Genomic DNA, 15697 nt, shown 5'->3' on the forward strand with positions numbered 1-15697 from the left:
AGGGGTCCACATCTCTAGTCCATGCCATGCCATTCATTGAACTTTATGAAATAGTTATCTTGAATGGATATTAGTTCAATGAGCTATATGTTGTTATGAATTACCAAAACCACCCGGGATTAGTTTCACTTTCAAGGAGGAGTTCGAGCGCAAGCATATGACTACACCATCCCCGAGGGAAGCGTGTAAGCAAAGACGAAAGAAAGGAGAGGAAGATGGCATGGGTGCTACGCTAAAGTTCGGTCATTTGGGGGACCAGCCGGATGCGGGCATCAGCTGGACGTCCCTGGTTACGACAACCGAAGGCACCGGAAGCTCAACCACTAAGCCAGATCATCCAGGACCCTGTCTGAATCATCCAAAAGATGCCCGGATTGTCGGGGCTACCTTTCGTATCATCTGGGCCCTGCCTGCGAATAGTTTGGGCCTTGGGCCTTGTATCCCAACCTAACTTACCCCTTCACCCCTAGCACTATATATAGACCTCCTCCACCTCATTTCTAGAATAGCCCGGAATAGATCTCATATCATAGAGCTTATATCATGTATCTCCCGTTGTGAGATTCCTCTTAGGAGAACATCCATGAGAGGATTCAAGACCTCCTAGCGAGAAAAACCATCTATGGTTATCAAGGCCCCTTAGGGGAAGACTCCATAGAAAATCTTCTTTCATCAGATTGCATATATATTGGTACTGTCATTTTTTCTATTGTATTTGTATGAAGATGTTGTTAGATTGTTGAATGACGTTGTTTAATGCTAATGTGGTAATGGTAATGGCAATGGTAGATAGAGAAAGTCAAGGAACAAAGTGTTAACAATTCATCAAAAAAATCTATGGAAGGGTAGTACAAATATTTAGCACACAACTCAATCCACAATCTCAACCGATGATCTCAGAAATGAAATCGATGGAAGATTCCATGAGAAGCTTATTCTCGGAGAATTTTTAAGAATCTTGATTCTACAGAATCTCGTGCGAAAAGAACTGGGTTGAAGACTCATCAGTCACGCGAAAGCGCTCCCAAAAACCCACTCGCCCCTCTTCCATATTGGATCACAAGAGATGAATTTTCCGAAGCCTACTCTAAGAGTGGCGAATGCCACTAAGGAGAGGAAAAGAATCAGTTCGTGAAAACTCTTCAAATTTATCTCCCTTCGAAGCCAATTTTTTTTCTCGCATGACAAAAATTAATGTTGCACGTACACGTTGAATAGGTCATAGCGCTTCAACTTAAAAAAGGTTCTAGCGCAACTCGATCATGAAACATGACGGGTGTGCGGGCGGGCGGCTGAAAAAGATCGCACGTGTATGCGCACTATTCTCAAGCTCTTTTTAGGGATTTTTCTCAAGTTCAAAGTTGTATGTGAAATAATTAACCTTAGCCGGTGTGACAAAAATTAGCTGGATGTTTCACCTTAGCTAGAATAACTCACCTTAGCTCGAGTGACAAAAATTGAGGCCACGCGTGTGCGGAGCAGGCGATGGAGAAGAACCGCACGTGTATGTGCTCTATTCCCAAGCTCTTTTTTAGGTATTTTTCTTAAGTTCTTAGTGGTATGTGAAATAACTCATCTTATAAGTTGATTTTACTCATCCTCCATCAGCGTGCTGAGACTAAACTTTTCGCACACCTTGTCATGCATAGTGAGCCACATGGGCCTATGAGACTTCCTTAGGGATTAAATAATAAATGGGCTAAAGCCTAGAAATTTCAGGTGAGACTACATGCCAAGTCATTCGACTTTCCTTTAACAATCGTTGCAATTCATATTTTAGTTTTGCAAAACCTACATGTGATTGGATGGTTAGAGGGATTGTGGTATTTCCAGTCCACCAGGGTTCAAATCCTGGTACTCGCATTTATTCCTGCATTTATTTCAGGATTTCCGGCGATGCGCATTCAGGTAGGGTGTGTGTTCACAGAGATGAGTGTATGCGCGTGTATATGAGCGCTTGTGTCTGTACCATGTAAAAAATTCATATTTTAGTTTTACATCGCCCGTTAAAATAATCATGATACGCTCTGAGCCTGACGTGAGAAATTATATGCTTTCTCTTTTATAGAAACAAAAGTAAGTGGCGTGTAGAAGATACCCGCCCACCCAAATTGCGTGCGTTCGTGCATGGCCGCCTCCGCTTCCTTCGTCTAGGCTGCCAAAGAAATCAGTTTGGTGTTTCAAGATTGTTGCTAGAGACGAGACATGGTCTACGTCGGGAGGAAGCAATTAGCAATGCAACGCGCTCCAATGGTCCATGGAGACAGGAATGTTTGCCTCTTCAATCTTTCTTCATCGGATTGCCGGGATCAGCCACATTTATGCAAATCTGGACTTGACGATAACGAGATATTAGCGATATGATGACAATGACTAGTGAACAGTGCCATTGTTCACCTAACCTTCTGTGTGTTTGAGGGGTTCTGTGTTGGTTATGAAAGATCACATGTCTCTCTCTCCTTGACTTTTCGGCGGTTAGTGGGCCAAATGTGTCGGCCTATTGGGCCAGGAGGCAACTGGACATTGACTTGTCGTCTCTAAGCAAGCGCAGAAAATTTCCCCCAAAAAGGGTATGTGCAGAAAATAGTAGACGTTTCCCTCATCAAATCAAAAAAGAAACGAAAATAATAGACGTTGACAATGGTCCACGTAAGACATCGTTGATGAACACCAGAGCACGTTGAGCGACCATCCGATGAGAAATTGATGTATCAGGTCGAGTGCTAGTTAGATGGGTACACCTTTTTTTTTGTTGCGCGCGCGCGAGAGCGAGAGCTGTGTACACCTTTGTCATCATCGGTGCTCTTCACGGCGCGTTTTAGTACTCCCTCCATTTCACAATGTAGTGTTTTCTCTATCCACGTGTTTCAATTTTGACCGTAAATTTAACTACCAATATCGATTGCGGCGGAAGCAAAAATTATATCAGTGAATTCGTATTCGAAAAAAGTTTTCAATTATATAATTTTTTTCTCCCGCCACAGTTGGTCTCGTTGGTTAAATTTATGGTCAAAATTGAACCTCGGAAAGCGCGGGCACACTATATTTTAAAATGAAGGGAGTATATCCTTGGAGTACTTCTTTAGTGGGCGATGACAGCGGTGTCGTACAAACATACAATTGTGGATTACCAGATGATGATTAACCCAATGCTCCACGAATCTTAAATAAATAAATAATCCGCCTATTCCATTTTCACTGTGACAAAAACTTTGCCACCGACGTGCAGGTTCAGCGCAACAATGTTTTATTGATTTGGTTTTGTTTCTAAAAACATGGAAGCAAACTACTTGAACATAGGTGCTAATTACCATTCTGAAGTTGCTAAGAGCATCTACAACCACATATGATAAATATGGCCCCTCAAACGCCAGCGGGCACGCCCGGACGCGTACGCGGGCAGTGACCGGGCATGTCTCAAATTTCATTTCTTACATCCGGACATCTCATACTAGATTCTTATATCCGTACAAAGACATGCAAAAAAAATAGAACCTACATACTACGTCGATTCTAGCTACTCATCATCGAAGATCATGACGATCTTCGTTCCTGGCTCCGACAGCATGGGCGGCAGCTGCAGCTCCGGCTCCTCCGCTCCGGCCTCCTCCGCCTCTATCTCCGCGTCGAGCTGGGCGAAGAGCACGTCGGACTCTGCCTGCTCCCGCCGGAGGTACGACCAGTTGGCCTCCACATATGTCACATCCCTAGCTTCTGGTAATGCTCTAGGCTAGCTTCATGTGTGCATCATGTTTAAATTCTGAAATTTGAACTGAGGGAAATTGAAAGCCTCAAAACCCTAAATAAAAGAAGGGCAAAAACCCTAAAATCTCATTCATTGCTCCAAAATGCTCTCCTTAGATGTTTAATATTTTTGGCAAGGGTTTTGATCCAAACCAAAAATGATGAACATTTTAAAAGGATTTATTTTTGGGACTTTGAATTTAAATCATTACTTATTTGCTTTTGGGCATTTAAATACTATAAAATATTTTAAATGCTCAAATAATCCCAAACTGAAATGTTTACTGTAGGATATATTTCTAACAGTGGTCATGAGCAGTTGCATGATTTTTGGGATTGATTTAGTATTTTTAATAAAGCCACAAAGCTGCAGAAAAAAATAGAAAACAATAAGTAAAAGACAGAGCAGAGAAAACTTACCCGACGCTTACCTAAGGCCCACCCACCTGGTGGCCCAGCAGAAGCCGGCCCAGCCCACCACTGCAGCCCTCCGTCGTCTTCCTCCCCTCGCCCCGAAGCAGCTGCGTGCTCGCACGCGCACGGCCGCGCGGCCACCTCCTGCTTGCCGACGAGCCCCTGGCCGCGTGGACGACTCCCGCAGGCCGTCCCGGTCCCGCTGACCGTTTCGCTCACTCTCCCCCCTCGACCCTCCCTCCTCTGCTCCCTCTCTCCCGCCTGGACCGAACGGAGCCGCCGCCACCGACGAGCTCCCTCGCGGCCACAGCCACCCCCTCGCTCCCTCTCCACACCCCTGAGCTCCGTCCCGACCCCATGGAGCTGCACACCGACGCACGCGACCAGAGGAGGCCCCAGTCGACCGGAGCGTCGTCGTCTTCATCTCCGGTGCCCGGAGATCGCCGCCGTAAATTCGCGTCGTCCAGAGCGTCCCCGACCTCGCCGAGCGTCCCCTCGTCATCGCCGTGAGCCACTGACCTTCTCCCCTAACTCAGCATGCTCTCCTCCGTGCCGTAGCGCCGTTCCCCACGAGCGCCGAAGCCACCGTCCGCCATTGCTGCTGCACGCATAGCCCCCGTGCTCCCCTGGCCTCACTGTGCTGCTCTTAGTGCTCCCCATGTCTAGCAGGTGCTGCCCAGCCTCTCCATTTGCTCACTGATGCTCCGTAACGACGCGCCCGAGCACCACCGAACACCATCGCCGCCAAAGCTCGTCGCCGGCATGAGTTCTGGCGACCCCACGACCTCCCACTTGGTCCTCTGGATGCGCGAGAGCAAGGGCCATCCCCTGGTGCCCTCAGCGCGCCAAACTGACGCCTCTAGCGCAAGTCCGGCGTGCCCCCGCCGTGTTCTGTGGTCGCCGTCGGCTGGTCTCCGACGTGCTGACGTGGCGTCGTCGTTAGGGGCTAATGACCCTGCTAATTAACCCCTGTGACACTGACAGCTGGGCCCCGCCATCTAATTAATCGTAGATTAGTTTCTGTTTAGTTTTAACTAATATCAGTGGGCCCACGCGTCAGCTTTGACTAAGCTGACGTGGCTGTTGACTGGGCCCACATGTCAGCGACACTGATCAGCCCCAGTCACTGACCAGTGGACCCCACTGGTCAGGTTTGACCTGAACCTGCCCTGTTGACCTGATGACGTCAAGGTGATGTCATGCTGACGCATTAAATGATTTTCTGGATTTAAAATCAATCAGAAAATCCAGAAAATGGTATAAACTTCTAAAATTCATAGAAATTCAACCGTAACTCAAAATTAAATAATTTATATATGAAAAATTATCAGAAAAATTCAAGGAATCCATCTGTACCATTTTCATGCATGTTTGAACAATGTTTGTCCTCTGTTTTGGACAAAACAAATAAAGGGCATTTAAAATAACCATATATGGAGTTGGAATCTGAATCTTGTATTCAAACCAACTTCATTTAATCTGTGGCTAGTTGCATTAGCTCAAAACACATTCATATTGCCATGTCATGAGCATGCATCATATTGTGCATTGCATTGATTGTATTTCTTCTTTATTGCCGGTATCTGTTCCCTCCCGGTAGACGATGTTCCGACGTTGTGATCGTTGACACTGATGAAGACTCAATGTTATCTTCAGAAGTGCCAGGCAAGCAAAACCCCCTTGTTCATTCCGATAAAATCCCACTCTCTCGCTCCTCGGAGCCTATTGAATAAATTACTTGAGTCGTAGAGTCATGTGGTGATGCCATGTTGTATTTGCACATATCGAGCATATTGTGTGTATGTTATTGAAATGCTTGGTATGTGTGGGATCTGACCATCTAGTTGTTTATCTTTAGTAGCCTCTCTTACGGGGAAATGTCTCCTAGTGTTTCCACCGAGCCATGGTAGCTTGCTACTGCTCCGGAACACTTAGGCTGGCCGGCATGTGTCCTTCTTCGTTCCTGTGTCTGTCCCTTCGGGGAAATGTCACGCGATGAATACCGGAGTCCTGCTAGCCCAGTGCTACAGCCTGGATTCACTCGCTGATGACCGACACGTTCGATGCTGGGTCATGGATGCCTGTCCCTGTAAGTTTCTGCCACTTTGGGTTTACGACTAGCCATGTCAGCCCGGGCTCCTTATCATATGGATGCTAGCGACACTGTCATATACGTGTGCCAAAAGGCGCAAACGGTCCCGGGCAAAGGTAAGGCGACACCCGTGGGAATACCGTGCGTGAGGCCGCAAAGTGATATGAGGTGTTACATGCTAGATCGATGTGGCATTGAGTCGGGGTCCTGACAGCGTTGGTATCAGAGCTTGACTGCCTATAGGATTACCAAGCCAAACTAGTCGAAGTTGAGTCTAGAAATTCTTTAGTTATATAAGGGAATTGATTGTGGGATGGAACATAAGGCTCTTTTTACTCCTTATACTTTATGCCCTTCTGATCTGAGTCATCTTATCTTTCCTACGGGGATTAAGAACTAGGCTATCTCTTCTTTCTATCAGGATCACGTGTTACTAATCCGTAGACTTATAAGATTGTTGATTCAAGCCTCAGTTCAGTTCCTACTATCTTCTGTATGTTAACTGTTGATCTCGAAACCTTGATATTGTGCTTCTGAGTGGTTATGCCACCATTTTTGTGAATGTCTCAAATATTTTCTGAGCATTTACAGCCGTTATGCTGTCCGAGTCATCCCAGGTTTCTATACAATCTGATGCAATTTGCAAATTCCTTCCTCCCGTTTCGATGTTCCTTTGGGCCAGATTAACCACACTAATCGGTGAGTTGAGGTACTTTATTGCCTTGACATATATGTTGGAGCTGGTATTATGACCCTAGGTGTCTTAGGGGATCACCTAGTAATTTAGCCATGATTGGTGTCCCAGTGTGATGATTCTGGCCTTTATCCTCGAAAGCATTCCGTGATGCTACTTAGTAGTAGGTATTCTACTCCTGGGTTCTGAACCCGAGATTCACTCTACCTACTTCATGTTGATAGTAATTGCTAGTGCCCTTAGGATATTAGTAACCTTTGCGATAGTCCTTGAAGTCCGTGGTAACTTCTTCTTCCAAATACCATGAACTACTTATGGCAGAAGTTCCTCGTTGAACTGAAATATCACAACAGGATTATTTTTGATGAGTTCTCCATTATATATTGTGGCTCTGCCAGTTCTACCTTTCCGCATGGATTGTCCGGAAGAAATATGTTGAATTCGTTCGACATGCCAAACCATGCATCCACAACTCAGAAAATCGTATGTTCCTTTGAGTTGTTCTCTTTAGTTGCATTCTGACCCTCGTCTATCAATTGATAGTCAAGAGTATGCGTGCGTTCGTTTATCGATGTCTATTACTCTTGTGGTCCGTCAAGCCATTCTATCGCAGAATGACTAGGAGAAACAAACTCCAGTACCTCATCCATATCTAGGATTGGGTCAAAGTAGTTGTATTCCGCAGATCAAATGCCAATCCAGCTTTTGGTTTTGTTCTACCTTGGAGTATTACCCCCTTTATGTCAGAATTGTCATGAGAACTGCACCAACTCTCATGAATTTTGACGTAGTGATACTTCTCACCATCATTAGTCATTCCTCGGCCCTCGTGTTGATGCAACCGGAATACCGACAAATGAATTGTGATGTGTGAAATCAATACTCCCAGCAACCTCGTTGCTTGGTAGTTAAATGGACGATAACCTCATTCTTAGCGTGTTGGTTTTTGAATCATCCTTCTAAGACTGATCGTGCTACCTAGTCCTTATTTCGGTGCACCCTTCGATTGATGAGTTAGGATCTTGTCAAGTCCTCACTCATTTGATCATATCGTCTTGCCCTCAAAAGCGAGATTGTTCTCGAGCTTAGTAACATACCGGTGGTTCATGATTTTCTGAATATCTTCTCGGAAGTATCACCAGGTCGTCACCTGACCGTTATGTTGAGCTCGTGATCAAGTTGGTTTCTTGTGAACCACCTTCTCTCCAAGAATCGGTGTTAGATATCCCTGAGCTAGTTGGTTAAGCTAGACAACAACTTGGAGAGTTGGAGGATAAAAGCTTGCCTGACTTAGTTCGTTCCAAAGGGATAATCTTGTGTAGTGTGTGTTGAAGAAAGATGATATCTTCATCGATTGGTCCCTGTGATCAGTTGCTGGACCTATTGTCTTATCAATCCTTTGATTTGAGTGTGGGCTATCGTCAAATCAAATCAGTACCAATGATGCTCGTAATGTTGTCTTATTCGTGGTTGATCCCTCGAGCATACACCATTACATCTTTGGCCTGACCAATGCTATCACTTGTTCACTTAACTATGGAATTCCTTTTAAAAGGAAACCCAGATGAATTGTTGTTGAGCCCATTGACAACATCCTTATCTCCTCCATGATTTTGCTGGACATTAAGCTAGTGTTGGAAACTTTTGAAGCATTTCCTTCATGCTAGCTCATGAAGTATTTGTTTGATGAAAGGAGTGACTCCCTCTTATACACGTGCATTTGGTGAAAGTTGCCACCGTGAATTTGAGAAAGTTAGTTTTGCTTCCTCTGGAATCATCCCAAGTCAGTCATGCATACGTGCGAAGTATTCTGTGGTCTGGAGATTTGCAACCTTCATTCCATATGTGTTCCGAGCACACCAAGCCACTGATTGATTTGTTCAAGGAGAAGAAGTTCCTTCATAAGAGCTAATCATGACTTATGCAAGGACTTCGTTATCCTCGTTGATGGTTCCCCTCCTGAACTCGGTAGTGTTTTATTATAAGACTACTATGTGGTCATGCTTGTCTGGGACAGCGTGTTCACATGTGTGTAGCAGAACCAGCTCATGTTTTGGAGCTTACTATCGTAGTTCATTCCCCGAGAATCTCGCAACGTCATCTCATCGATTTGTGTTGCAAACTTTCATTTTTCTTCCTAGATTCGATGAGTCTGGAATATCCTGACACCAACCAGATCTGAATCTCAGGCAGATATGATGGTTGGAACATTTCCCCAAGAATTATAATATTGGTCGCGCGATAACCGGTAAAGTGAATGTCGTGGCCAACACACCCAGCCGGAAGACCTGTTATTATAATATCTTGATTGATGAAGTTGGCCACCTCCCCATAGGGATTTCGTAGGGTTTACTCCCTAGTTGCCCCTATGGATTTTTGTGTTCCCGAAGTCCGACCTTTTACTTGATGTTCTAGATATAAACCATATCTATGGGTGGATTACGCTAGCACATCAAGGAGAACATTAGAAGCGGAGTGCTAAATGTCTCTCGGTCGATCATCCAGATTTTGTTCCTTGGCTTCGCCAAGGGTGAATTCTGAGAAGGTGTTATCTTCCTTTGCGTCTGCATCATCCATCATTAGCCATCATGGTAGTAAGTTGTGTTACCGGACCCTTGACACAGATGTTGGTAAAACCTTGATGAATATGGAAATGCTCAAGTTCTTGAGAGCACGCACAAGCGCTACGTGTTATCATCGGCACTAACTGGGTTTGCTCTCAGTTTCCTTGGCAATGCTATGACCTATTCAAACAGTGAATTCACTCTCTATTGTTGGGTTCTTCCCCAGTTACTAGAATCATTCCCAGCATTTGCATTTTGTTCCCAGCTTGCACCGCCAATGTGCCATTCTACCACGGGTCTCTTCCATCTCCGGTGATAAGGAAATTCATCCATTACGTTGTCTTCAACAAGGTAATCCACATCATCCAAGTCCGAGTATGCCATTCTACCGACCCCCGCCAATCGATTGCTGTGATTTGCCTTAGGCTGATATAGAGAGTCTCAATGATCTCTATATCAAAGGTAATTCTTTTTGCCACTTAAGATAATAATCTACGAATCACCCTCCTCCAGGATGTTTCGTCGTGGTATCATGGCAATTCAACTCCTCGCTATGTTGACAACCGATCACCACATTCTTAAGTCTGGAATTGCTATCTACCTAGTGAACCTCGTCACCTGCTCCACTCCGTCCCTCTAGAGGTATGCTTCGTCTCTCAGCTCGAGAGATGTTGCTATGTCACATTCCGGGAGTTAATCCTGAGTTGTTCGACCTTCGAGAAGACCGATCCTTCTAGAGTTTTCCTTTCCTCTTCTTGTCATGATTAGCTGGAGTTCTCAGAGCAAGACGACAAGACAAAGATGGTGTTCAAATCAACGTTCATTTGAAGTGCAACCTGGATCGTGAAGATTGTACTAGTTTGCGTTTCCCCTTCATCCTACCCTACGCTTGAATCTCGAGACGAGATTCTTGTTTAGTGGGGGTGAGTTGTCACATCCCTAGCTTCTGGTAATGCTCTAGGCTAGCTTCATGTGTGCATCATGTTTAAATTCTGAAATTTGAACTGAGGGAAATTGAAAGCCTCAAAACCCTAAATAAAAGAAGGGCAAAAACCCTAAAATCTCATTCATTGCTCCAAAATGCTCTCCTTAGATGTTTAATATTTTTGGCAAGGGTTTTGATCCAAACCAAAAATGATGAACATTTTAAAAGGATTTATTTTTGGGACTTTGAATTTAAATCATTACTTATTTGCTTTTGGGCATTTAAACACTATAAAATATTTTAAATGCTCAAATAATCCCAAACTGAAATGTTTACTGTAGGATATATTTCTAACAGTGGTCATGAGCAGTTGCATGATTTTTGGGATTGATTTAGTATTTTTAATAAAGCCACAAAGCTGCAGAAAAAAATAGAAAACAATAAGTAAAAGACACAGCAGAGAAAACTTACCCGACGCTTACCTGAGGCCCACCCACCTGGTGGCCCAGCAGAAGCCGGCCCAGCCCACCACTGCAGCCCTCCGTCGTCTTCCTCCCCTCGCCCCGAAGCAGCTGCGTGCTCGCACGCGCACGGCCGCGCGGCCACCTCCTGCTTGCCGACGAGCCCCTGGCCGCGTGGACGACTCCCGCAGGCCGTCCCGATCCCGCTGACCGTTTCGCTCACTCTCCCCCCTCGCCCCTCCCTCCTCTGCTCCCTCTCTCCCGCCTGGACCGAACGGAGCCGCCGCCACCGACGAGCTCCCTCGCGGCCACAGCCACCCCCTCGCTCCCTCTCCACACCCCTGAGCTCCGTCCCGACCCCATGGAGCTGCACACCGACGCACGCGACCAGAGGAGGCCCCAGTCGACCGAAGCGTCGTCGTCTTCATCTCCGGTGCCCGGAGATCGCCGCCGTAAATTCGCGTCGTCCAGAGCGTCCCCGACCTCGCCGAGCGTCCCCTCGTCATCGCCGTGAGCCACTGACCTTCTCCCCTAACTCAGCATGCTCTCCTCTGTGCCGTAGCGCCGTTCCCCACGAGCACCGAAGCCACCGTCCGCCATTGCTGCTGCACGCATAGCCCCCGTGCTCCCCTGGCCTCACTGTGCTGCTCTTAGTGCTCCCCATGTCTAGCAGGTGCTGCCCAGCCTCTCCATTTGCTCACTAATGCTCCGTAGCGACGCGCCCAAGCACCACCGAACACCATCCCCGCCAAAGCTCGTCGCCGGCATGAGTTCCGGCGACCCCACGACCTCCCACTTGGTCCTCTGGATGCGCGAGAGCAAGGGCCATCCCCTGGTGCCCTCAGCGCGCCAAACTGACGCCTCTAGCGCAAGTCCGGCGTGCCCCCGCCGTGTTCTGTGGTCGCCGTCGGCTGGTCTCCGACGTGCTGACGTGGCGTCGTCGTTAGGGGCTAATGACCCTGCTAATTAACCCCTGTGACACTGACAGCTGGGCCCCGCCATCTAATTAATCGTAGATTAGTTTCTGTTTAGTTTTAACTAATATCAGTGGGCCCACGCGTCAGTTTTGACTAAGCTGACGTGGCTGTTGACTGGGCCCACATGTCAGCGACACTGATCAGCCCCAGTCACTGACCAGTGGACCCCACTGGTCAGGTTTGACCTGAACCTGCCCTGTTGACCTGATGATGTCAAGGTGATGTCATGCTGACGCATTAAATGATTTTCTGGATTTAAAATAAATCAGAAAATCCAGAAAATGGTATAAACTTCTAAAATTCATAGAAATTCAACCGTAACTCCAAATTAAATAATTTATATATGAAAAATTATCAGAAAAATTCAAGGAATCCATCTGTACCATTTTAATGCATGTTTGAACAATGTTTGTCCTCTGTTTTGGACAAAACAAATAAAGGGCATTTAAAATAACCATATATGGAGTTGGAATCTGAATCTTGTATTCAAACCAACTTCATTTAATCTGTGGCTAGTTGCATTAGCTCAAAACACATTCATATTGCCATGTCATGAGCATGCATCATATTGTGCATTGCATTTATTGTATTTCTTCTTTATTGCCGGTATCTGTTCCCTCCCGGTAGACGATGTTCCGACGTTGTGATCGTTGACACTGATGAAGACTCAATGTTATCTTCAGAAGTGCCAGGCAAGCAAAACCCCCTTGTTCATTCCGATAAAATCCCACTCTCTCGCTCCTCGGAGCCTATTGAATAAATTACTTGAGTCGTCGAGTCATGTGGTGATGCCATGTTGTATTTGCACATATCGAGCATATTGTGTGTATGTTATTGAAATGCTTGGTATGTGTGGGATCTGACCATCTAGTTGTTTATCTTTAGTAGCCTCTCTTACGGGGAAATGTCTCCTAGTGTTTCCACCGAGCCATGGTAGCTTGCTACTGCTCCGGAACACTTAGGCTGGCCGGCATGTGTCCTTCTTCGTTCCTGTGTCTGTCCCTTCCGATGAATACCGGAGTCCTGCTAGCCCAGTGCTACAGCCTGGATTCACTCGCTGATGACCGACACGTTCGATGCTGGGTCATGGATGCCTGTCCCTGTAAGTTTGTGCCACTTTGGGTTTACGACTAGCCATGTCAGCCCGGGCTCCTTATCATATGGATGCTAGCGACACTGTCATATACGTGTGCCAAAAGGCGCAAACGGTCCCGGGCAAAGGTAAGGCGACACCCGTGGGAATACCGTGCGTGAGGCCGCAAAGTGATATGAGGTGTTACATGCTAGATCGATGTGGCATTGAGTCGGGGTCCTGACAACATAGGCATCATCCTATATGGACTCCAAGATGGCATGCTGCTCCGCCATCTTGTTGGACTGGGCGATGGTGAACTCCGCCTCCGCCTGCTCCAAGTTGAAGGCCGACATCTGCTGATCCGGCTCCTCCACCTCCATCGGAGCCATCTCCTCCTCATCCTCTTCCCCCGACTGCTCCTCCTCCTCCTCCGGCTTTGGCAAGTCCAGAGGCAGCCTGGCAGCGATGTGGGCGGCACGCGCGGCTTGCCTCGCCTGAATCTTCTACTGGATCTCGTAGCGGCGTTCCGGCGTCAACATGGCATAGTAGGTGATCTTGCTCTAGACCATGGCGGAGTGCCGGAGCGTGGGCGAAGTGTCTAACTGTGGGCAGAGCGCCGAAGCGGGACAGGGAGGAGGTGGATTGGCTCGAACCCGCGGCGCGGTGGGGGGGGGGGGGGGTGGGTGGGTTAGGGTTGCGGGACGTCGGCCGGCTTAAATAGCCAGATTTGGTCTTGGGCGGCGAGCCGGAGAGGCGCCACGCGACATTCACACAGCGGCGACGGACGCGGCGTTCATCAGACCGCCAAGTTTCCGGACGTTTCCGCGTGGGATCCTGCCGTCAGACCGACGTGGCGAGCGTGCCCGGACGCCCACGTATCCGTCCCATATTTGAGCTGGATATGGGAATGCCGTTCAGTCCGGACGTTTCAGAACCATTTGAAAGGCCCATCTGGGTCAAAAAATTATGGCCGAGCTGACCGGACAGCTCATCCGGGCGAATAAGGTGTGTTTGAGAGGTCCGGCTGTAGATGCTCTAAGAGCAACTCTAGCACACCCCGCAGAACACGCAGACCCGCAAAATTTCGGCGAGTCTGCGGGCTCGACCCAGTTTTCCGGTCAAAACAGAGGCCGCATACTCACCCGGCCCGCAAAATTTTTGCCACGGGCCACAAACTGCATGCCCCGACCGCTATATCTACGGTTCCGCGGCTGGTTTGCGGGTAGAAACCTAACCCCCGCTGCCGCACGAGCCATCCGATTCCCCACCCCTTCTCCACATTTCTCGTCGTCGACGACCACCTCCGCGCCTCCAGCCGCCATGTGGGGCCGCATGTGGAGCTCCGGACGCGGCTCCGACAGCAAATCCAGCGGCCGAAGCGACCCGGAGCGCGAGCAACGCGTCCGGTCCGACGACGCGAGGAAGCACGCGGCCCGGAAGTGGACCAACCGCGGCCTGTCGCCGCTGGCGAGCTTCCGGCGGAGCGAGACGGAGGAGTATGACCGCCGGCGCGCGTCCTTCTCCTCCGCGAGATCTTCGTACGCTGGGAGCTCATCCTCCTCCGGCGCGGGCCTTCTCCCCGTGAAGAGGGAGTGGTCGGAGGACGAGGAGGACCCGGAGTAGTTCGACGTCCTCCCCGTCAAGGAGGAGCCCGCTCCTCTCGGCCGCCGCGGAGTCGTCGGGCCGGAAGACTACGTTGCGGATGTCAACGCCGTTGCGGGTGCCATCGCCGAGTGGAGCGTGCGCGAGGAGGCGGAGCGCCGGCGCCACGGCGAGAAGCTCGAAGACCTCAAGTGGCGTCAGGCGGTCGCCGCCAACCTTGCCGCCAAGGAGAAGGCCGAGGAGTGGCACCGCATCCGCGAGGAGCAGAGGGCGAAGTACGTCGACCTCTGTAGCTCCGGCGAGGAGGATTGAGCGTCCTTCTCCTCCACGGCGTCGTCCATTTGCCGCGACCTCGCCGCTGTCAGATCCGACCCCTTCTAGTACTAGTTAACGTAGTATGTAGTATGAACTATGCTTGTAGTGTGTTGATCATGTAAAATCTATGTAGTATGTGATGAACTACTCGCGTCAACAAGGTGCAATTTCTTCCGTGAAAGTGTTTTTTCAAATTATGCGGTTTTAGATACGATTTCTGTTCGCTCGCACTAGTTTTCGACCTGTAAACGCGATCTTCGTGAAACCACAAACGCATTTTGCGAGTCAAATTTTTACGGAGTCTGCTAGAATTGCTCTAACAACACATACCGTGTGGTAGCGCAGCAATGTTGTTACTGACCTAGGAAGTGTCATTACATACGGACGCGGAGTTTCTGCACCCGAGCTCAAATGAGCTCGGGTGAACAGTAAAATCAAAACTAAATCAATATTTTTTTTTAAATCCAATTTTTTGGGAGAAACATTGACAAAAGTTCTAAGTGCTTGCAAAAATTCGCCATGAAATCACATTTCTAGAAGGCGTGGCAAAAAAAAAAACAAAATCAGTACTCTGAAAAGGCTACTTTCAAAAGCATTTTGGATTACTGAATTTGTTTTTTTTTACCACGCTTTACAGGAATGTGATTTCATGATGAATTTTTGCAAGCACTTAGAACTTTTGTAAATGTTTCTCCCAATTTTTTTTGAAATTTTTAATTTTTTTTTTATTTTACTGTTCACCGAGCTCAAATGAGCTCGGGAGCAGAAAGGCACTTTCGATTACATACTCGTATTGTACAATTGTACAGATACTATCACACCCATTCATGTGAG

This window comes from Triticum aestivum, chromosome 7A (genome assembly GCF_018294505.1).
Source record: "Triticum aestivum cultivar Chinese Spring chromosome 7A, IWGSC CS RefSeq v2.1, whole genome shotgun sequence".
Lineage (NCBI taxonomy): Eukaryota > Viridiplantae > Streptophyta > Magnoliopsida > Poales > Poaceae > Triticum > Triticum aestivum.